This window comes from Arachis ipaensis, chromosome B5 (assembly GCF_059453495.1).
Source record: "Arachis ipaensis isolate K30076 ecotype BB chromosome B5, ASM5945349v1, whole genome shotgun sequence".
In the NCBI taxonomy this organism is placed as follows: domain Eukaryota; kingdom Viridiplantae; phylum Streptophyta; class Magnoliopsida; order Fabales; family Fabaceae; genus Arachis; species Arachis ipaensis.
The window spans coordinates 59165333-59172850 of NC_142440.1; the positions used below are offsets into that span (position 1 = coordinate 59165333).

At 34.0% G+C, this 7518-nt stretch overlaps 1 non-coding gene across 1 annotated transcript; it reads left to right on the forward strand.

Annotated features, from left to right (window-relative positions):
• The first annotated feature begins 250 nt into the window (after window positions 1-250).
• On the forward strand, window positions 251-354 carry LOC148564334 (small nucleolar RNA R71). Its single transcript, XR_015884683.1, has one exon. It is a non-coding gene; the product is annotated as a small nucleolar RNA R71 (small nucleolar RNA).
• The last annotated feature ends 7164 nt before the right edge of the window (window positions 355-7518 follow it).

Here is a 7518-nt window from a genome sequence, read left to right on the forward strand (position 1 = left end):
ATTCTGAGCCAATGTGGCATTCAGAGTATCAACCTCAAGAACTCCTTTCTTCTGAGTTGTCCCATTATTCATAGGATTCCTTTCAGAAGTGTACATGAACTGGTTATTCACAACCATTTCAATGAATTCCTGGGCTTCTTCAGGCATCTTCTTCAGATGAAGAGATCTACCAGCAGAGTTGTCCAATGACAACTTGGATAATTCAGATAGACCATCATAGAATATACATAAGATGCTCCATTCTGAAAGCATGCCAGAAGGACACCTTCTGATCAGTTGCTTGTATCTTTCCCAAGCTTCATAGAAGGATTCACCTTCCTTTTGTCTGAAGGTTTGTACTTCTACTCTAAGCTTACTCAATTTTTGAGGTGGAAAAAATTTGACCAAGAAAGCATTGACTAACTTTTCCCAAGAGTTCAGGCTTTCTTTAGGTTGTGAGTCCAACCATGTCCTAGCTCTGTCTCTTATAGCAAAAGGAAAAAGCATAAGTCTGTAGACCTCGGGATTAACCCCATTGGTCTTAATAGTGTCACAGATTTGCAAGAATTCAGCTAAGAACTGATGAGGATCTTCCAATGGAAGTCCATGAAACTTGCAATTCTGCTGCATTAGAGAAACTAATTGAGGCTTAAGCTCAAAGTTGTTTGCTCCAATTGCAGGAATTGAGATGTTTCTTCCATAGAAGTCAGAAGAGGGTGCAACAAAGTCACCAAGCATCTTCCTTGCATCTCCACCATTGTTGTTGGGTTCGGCCATGTCTTCTTCTTTTTTGAAAAGTTCTGTAAGGTTTTCTCCAGAGAGTTGTGCTTTAGCTTTCCTTAGCTTTCTCTTTAGAGTCCTTTCAGGTTCAGGATCAGCTTCAACAAGAATGTTCTTATCCTTGTTCCTGCTCATATGAAAAAGAAGAGAACAGAGAAAGAAGAGGAATCCTCTATGTCACAGTATAGAGATTTCTTTATGTGAGTAAAAGAAGAGAGGAATAGAAGAATGATGTAGAGAGAAGAGATGAAGAATTCGAACACAAAGAGGGAGAGAGGGTTCGAATTATAAGAAGAAGAGAAGTGTTAGTAAATAAATAAAATAAATCGAAAGAGATGAGAGAGAGAATTTTCGAAAATAATTAAAAATATTTTTGTTTTTATTTTAATTATTAGTTAGAATTCGAAATTAGAGAAATAAGTAGAATAAAATTAAAATTTAAAACAATTAGTTAATTAAAAAGAATTTTGAACAAGAAGTTAATGATTTTCGAAAATTAGAGAGAGGAAAATAGTTAGATGGTTTTGAAAAAAATAAGAATTTTAAAATCAAACCAAAAGTTAAGTAGTTAATTGAAAAAGATTTGAAAATCAAATTTTTGAAAAGATAAGAAGTTAGAAAAGATTTTGAAATTGATTTTGAAAAAGATATGATTGAAATTTATTTTGAAAAAGATTTGAAAAGAAAATTAAAAAGATTTGATTTTTGAAATTAAAGTTGATTACTTGACTAACAAGAAACTAAAAGATATGATTCTTAGAGTTTAAAGATTGAACTTTCTTAATAGGCAAGTAATAACTTGAAATTTTTTACTCAAAACATTAAATGTTAATAAGATTTTCGAAAATATGAAGTAAGAATAAGAAAAATATTTTGAAAATCAATTTTAAAAATTTTCTAAAATATGTAGAAAAAAATGAAAAAGATTTGATTTTTGAAAAAGTTTTGAAAAGATAGGATTTTTAAATTGAAATTTTGACTTGACTCATAAGAAACAACTGAATTTTAAAAATCTTTGACTAAGTCAATCCAAAATTTTGAAATTTATGAGGAAAATAAGGGAAAGATATTTTTTTATTTTTAAATTTTTAATGAGGAGAGAGAAAAATAACTAAATGACACATGACATAAAAATTATGAATCAAAACAACTAATGCATGCAAGAACACTTTGAATGTCAAGATGAACATCAAGAACTCTATGAAGATCATGATGAAAATCAAGAACATGTTTTTGAAAGGTTTTAAGAAAAGAAAAACATGCAAGACACCAAACTTAAAAATTTTTAAACTTTAGACACTAAGAATTCAAAAATGCATATGAAAAACAAGAAAAGACACAAAACAAGAAAAATCAAAAGATTAAACAAAGAAAATCATCAAGAACAACTTAAAGATCATGAAGAACACATGCATGAATTTTTTCAAAAATTTAAAGAAAATTAAAAAGATGCAATTGACCCCAAACTTAGAAATTGACACTAAACTCGAACAAGAAACACAAAATATTTTTGGTTTTTATGATTTTATAAAAAAAAAAATTGGTATTTTTTCGAAGATTATTTTAGAAAAACAAAAAAGAAGAAAAATTTTTTGAAAACTTTTTGAAAATAAAATAAAGGTTGAAACAAGAAGAAAATTACCTAATCTAAGCAACAAGATGAACCGTCAGTTGTCCAAACTCGAACAATCCCCAGCAACGGCGCCAAAAACCTGGTACACGAAATTGTGATTTAAAAACTTGGTATGGCGAATTAGTGATCTCAACACTTCTTCACAACTCCGATGCAACTAACCAGCAAGTGCACTAGGTCGTCCAAGTAATACCTTACGTGAGTAAGGGTCAATCCCACAGAGACTGTCGGCTTGAAGCAAGCTATGGTCATCTTGTAAATTTCACTCAGGCGGATTAAATTGGTTATGAGATTTTGATAATTAAAATATAAATAAACATAAAATAGGATAGAGATACTTATGTAGTTCATTGGTGGGAATTTCAGATAAGCGTATGGAGATGCTTTCTTGCTTTTGAACCTCTGCTTTCCTACTGCCTTCTTCCAACCATGCGTTACCTCCTTCCATGGCAAGCTGTATGATCCTCTCGGATGAAAAAAAATCCATATGCGCTATCACCGCACGGCTAATCATCTGTCGATTCCCGCTAGCGTCGAAATAGGACCATTGTCCTTTTGCACACTGTCACTTGCGCCCCACATTCACAGGTTTGAAGCTCCTTACAGTCATCCCTTCCCAGATCCTACTCGGAATACCACAGACAAGGTTTAGACTTTCCGGATCCCAGGAATGCTGCCAATGGTTCTATCCTATACCACGAGGGTTAATCTCAGATTCAGATGCTCTCTTGTCAGGAGAGACGATGTGAATCGTTGATTAGAAACCCAAGAGAATATACTCCGGCTGTCATCCAATGACTACGTTGAACATCATGTAGACCGCTTTGTGGTTGTCAGGCACGCGATCTTGCCTAAGCGAGTAACGAAGATTGGGTGTTGTCACGGGTCACCCCTTCATTCTGACTTAACTGAATTAAGAACAAGAGTATATCTTGGAGAAGAAGTAGGCGTGAATTGAATAGAAAAATAGTAGTAATTGCATTGATTCATGAAGAACAGCAGAGCTCTACACCTTAATCTATGGGGTGTAGAAATCCCTAAGTTAGTTGACCTGTATAAGGATTTGTTTATCTGTTTTATAAGCTTGAATATTGTGATTGATGTGAAGATCTAAGATTGTCTCTGGTGTCCTGGAGTCTTATATCTTACATTACTGGGCACTGTTACCATATTGAGAACTTCTGGTTCTCATACCATATTCTGTTATTTTTCAGATGCAGGTCGTAACCCACCTCGGTGAGTTGCGTGATGGTGACAGAGTGGAGTATCTTTTTCATATTTTGGAGTATTTTGGATATTTTGTTTACTACTCTCACTTTTGTATTTTAATTTCCTTAGAGGCTAACTTTGAGAGAGATGATGTATATGCTGTTTTAGCTTTCACAACTCTGTATGTCAGTATATAACTTTTCAGACTAAACTCCGCGGACTGCGGCTAGTACTTTATGACTGTTATACTCATATATATACATATACCTTGTTATTTTGTATCTATACCTTGTACCTTTATACTTTTAGCTTTGTCTGAACGTTTTGCGCTTTTAAAACTCTGTTTTGAGCTTATTTCTTCATCGGGCTTCTAGTGTTACTATCTCTTTCTATATGTATTATTGTGTATGTCTTAAAATTGTCGTGACCTTTGATTATCCTTTGCTTTACAGCATGAGGTAAGGCTTAGGGTAATTAGGGTGTTACATGTATCCAGTGTATCTAGCTCCATCACTCCTCTTTTTGTTGTTCTCTCAGTGGAGTACATGTAGTGATTGTTAACAACTGTTTTTATTAACTCTAGGACTTCTTCAGGTATCTTCCAATGCAAGGAATCTCCTGCTGACGAGTTGATCAAGATCCTAGAGGCATGGGATAAAAGGTCTGATGTTTTAGCCACTCAAAAAATGTATAATGAGGGCATTTTCTCAGCATCTCTTTATATCTTTCTAAAGCTTTATATAGTAATTCTCCATCCTTCTAGGTAAAAGCATGAATACCATTCCTTGGCTATGCCAACTTTTGTGATGAAAATTATTTGGTTAGAAATTTGTTAACCAAATTATCCTACATTGATATACTATCTAAGGGTTGATCTTGTAGCCATTGTTTAGCTCTATCTCTTAGAGAGAACAGAAACAACCTCAATCTTATGGCTTCTAGGGGGACTCCATTACTCTTAACTGTGTCACATATATGTAAAAAAGCTAGCTATGTGCACATTTGGATCTTCTTGAGGATTACCACTGAATTGATCCTACTGTGCCAATTGGATGAATGAAGGCTTAAACTCAAAATTATTAGCTTGGATGCTAGGTCTTATTATGTTGCTACCACAACTATCAGTGGTGGGTGTGGTGAAGTCTCCAAGGGTCCTTCTTGTATTGTTTAGTTCCTCTGCTATTCGCTCTTCCTCTTCTCTCTTGGTTCTTGAGTTAGCTCTATTTCGGGATCGTACTGGAGAGTGTGGGATCTTTTGTGTCTTGCATGCCCAGAGAAACAAATCAAAGGAACATGTGGTATATAAAGAGAGAAAAAGGAGAAAGAAATAGGAAAGGATTTTTGAGAAGCAAAACAAAAAAAAAAAGAAAAAGTGAAGGAAAATAGAAAAAGAAGTTTTAAAAACTAGAGCGTCAAAAGAAGAAATTAAATAAAAGCAAAAGGATTTAATTTAGCAATTCAACTAAATATTTGTTGTCGAGCTCAATTAATCCCCGACAACAGTGCCAAAAAATTGATGAGAGAAAATTGAATGTGCGTTCGGATACTGGCAAGTGCACTAGATCATTCAAGTAATATCATGGTGAGTGGATATCGTTTCTACGAGGATTAAGGGATTGAGCAAGCAAAAGTTAGAGATTAAATTGCTAATTAAATCAATTAAACCTGGATTATTGAAAGTTGGAACCGTGTCTTGCTTGGAATTTTGAATAAATCTTGAATGTCTGATGCTTGTGGAGACAGTAATGAACGTGTACTTGATTGAGAGAAAGCAGTGATTGAGAACGTTAAAGATTTCAAAGATCTTTATTTTCCATAAAGGTTAATCCGTTTGATTATCTATTTTAATGCATGCAAATATCTTTTCACGAAAAATCATATATAATTGAATTCCAATTCCTTAGCAATTAAATTTCTCTTTACTTAACTAATCCAATTCCTTGGTCAACCAATTAAGAAAAGAGGTTTAACACAATTCTTATTTAAATTTAAATAATAATAAAAAAGTAGTTCTAGTTCAAATTATATGTCACATATTCAAAACTAGTCCTAAACAGTTGAGAATTATGAGAACAAAAAAGTCACACACTCTTTAAAATACTATTCCTAGTCAGTTTAAAAAGTATGAGAAAGTGTTTTTAAGCTAATTCTGATATTAAATTTTTCAAAGTAATAACAGAATTTAAAACAGGATGAGAATATTTTCCAATACTTCTAACATTTAAAGAATAAAGAAGTAAAACTTAATCTTGAAAACAGATCGATGCATACTTTAACAAAAAATAAAACACTTAGATTAATAAATCCATGAAAAAGTAAACAGAGCTCCTAACCCTTGGTGCACGAAAATTAACTCTGCACAACTAAACCAACAAGTGCACTGGGTCGTCCAAGTAATACCTGAGGTGAGTCAGGGTTGATCCTACGAGGATTGTTATTTTGAAGCAAGCTATGGACACCTTATAGATCTTAGTCAGGCGGTTAGAAAAGATAGTTTGTTGAGATAAACGCATAAAATATAAATAGGAATGAAATTACTTAATTTGAGTGAAACCAATGATAAGAGAATGGTTGAGGCTTCGGAGATGCTTCATTATTCTGGATCAACCTTTCCTACTATCTTTCTCCAACTGTGAGTGATTCCTTCTATGGCAGGCTGTAAGTGATCAACCCCTTGATGCTCCTACTCAAAACGCCATAGACAAGGTCGAATCTTTCGGATCAGAGAATGTTGTGCCTTTGGTTCTAGCCTCTACCATGAAGACCCTAATCTCCCCATACCTCGGCTGAACTGGTGTCTCGAGAAGTCCCCAACGAAGACGTGGATTAGCCGTCTAAGAGATGTATAATCAAGCTGGTGGTTTAGTGATCTCTGGTTAGGACTGATAAACCACTATTTTACGGTTTATTTTGTATTGAACTGAGTTGATTTTTATCAATTATTCATACACTTATTCATATAATTTGCATGTTTTACATTTTCCTTCCTAATTTTGTGCTATGATTGAAAACATACTTCTTTGGCGTTAAATTTGCTATTTTTTAATCTTCTTTTACAACCATCGATGTCGTGATATGTTTGTTAAGTATTTTTAGGTTTTATAGGGTAGGAATGGCATAGAGGATAGAAAGGAATCATGCAAAAGTGGAAGGAACACAAAAAATTGGGAATTTCAGAAGCTGGTAGCGATGCGTACGCATGGACGACGCATACGCGTGATGAGCGTCACGTGCCTCAGTAAAGCGGGCGATTTCTGGGTTGCTGTTGACCCAGTTTCAGGCCCAAAAGTACATATTAGAGGCTACAGAGTAGAGCAAGAAGGGGGAATCAATTCACTTTCATTGACACAACTTTAAGTTTAGATGTAGGTTTCTTGAGAGAGAGGCTCTCTCCTCTCTCTAGGTTTTAGGGTTTTTAGCCTTGTTCCTTCTCAAATTCAGATTTCTACCTTACTTTAATTTAGTTTTCTTCTAATTTTATTTGTTCTAGTACTTTAGTTGTCTACTTCTATCATTGATCCCTTTTATGTTTCTAATTTAGTTTATGAATTCTTCTTGTTCCCTTTAATCTATATTAATGCAAGTTATGTTTTCATGTTTATGATTGCTTCTTTTTTCATTTGTTATTATTGATTCCTTGCAATTTTTGGTCTTAGATTTTACCTTCTCTTATTACTTTTCTATGCTTTTATTTTGTGCCTTCCAAGTGTTTGATAAAATGCTTGGGTGGACTTTAATTTAGATTTTTATGTTCTTGAATTGGATTGATTATTTAGAGACTCTTGAGCGATCAAAAGTCTTTTGTTGATTGGTGATTGAAGATTGCCGGTTAGCTTGAACTTCACCAAAGCTAGTCTCTCACTATGAGTTGACTGGGACTTGTAAACTCAAGTTAATTGAGGTTAACTAAGTGAAGG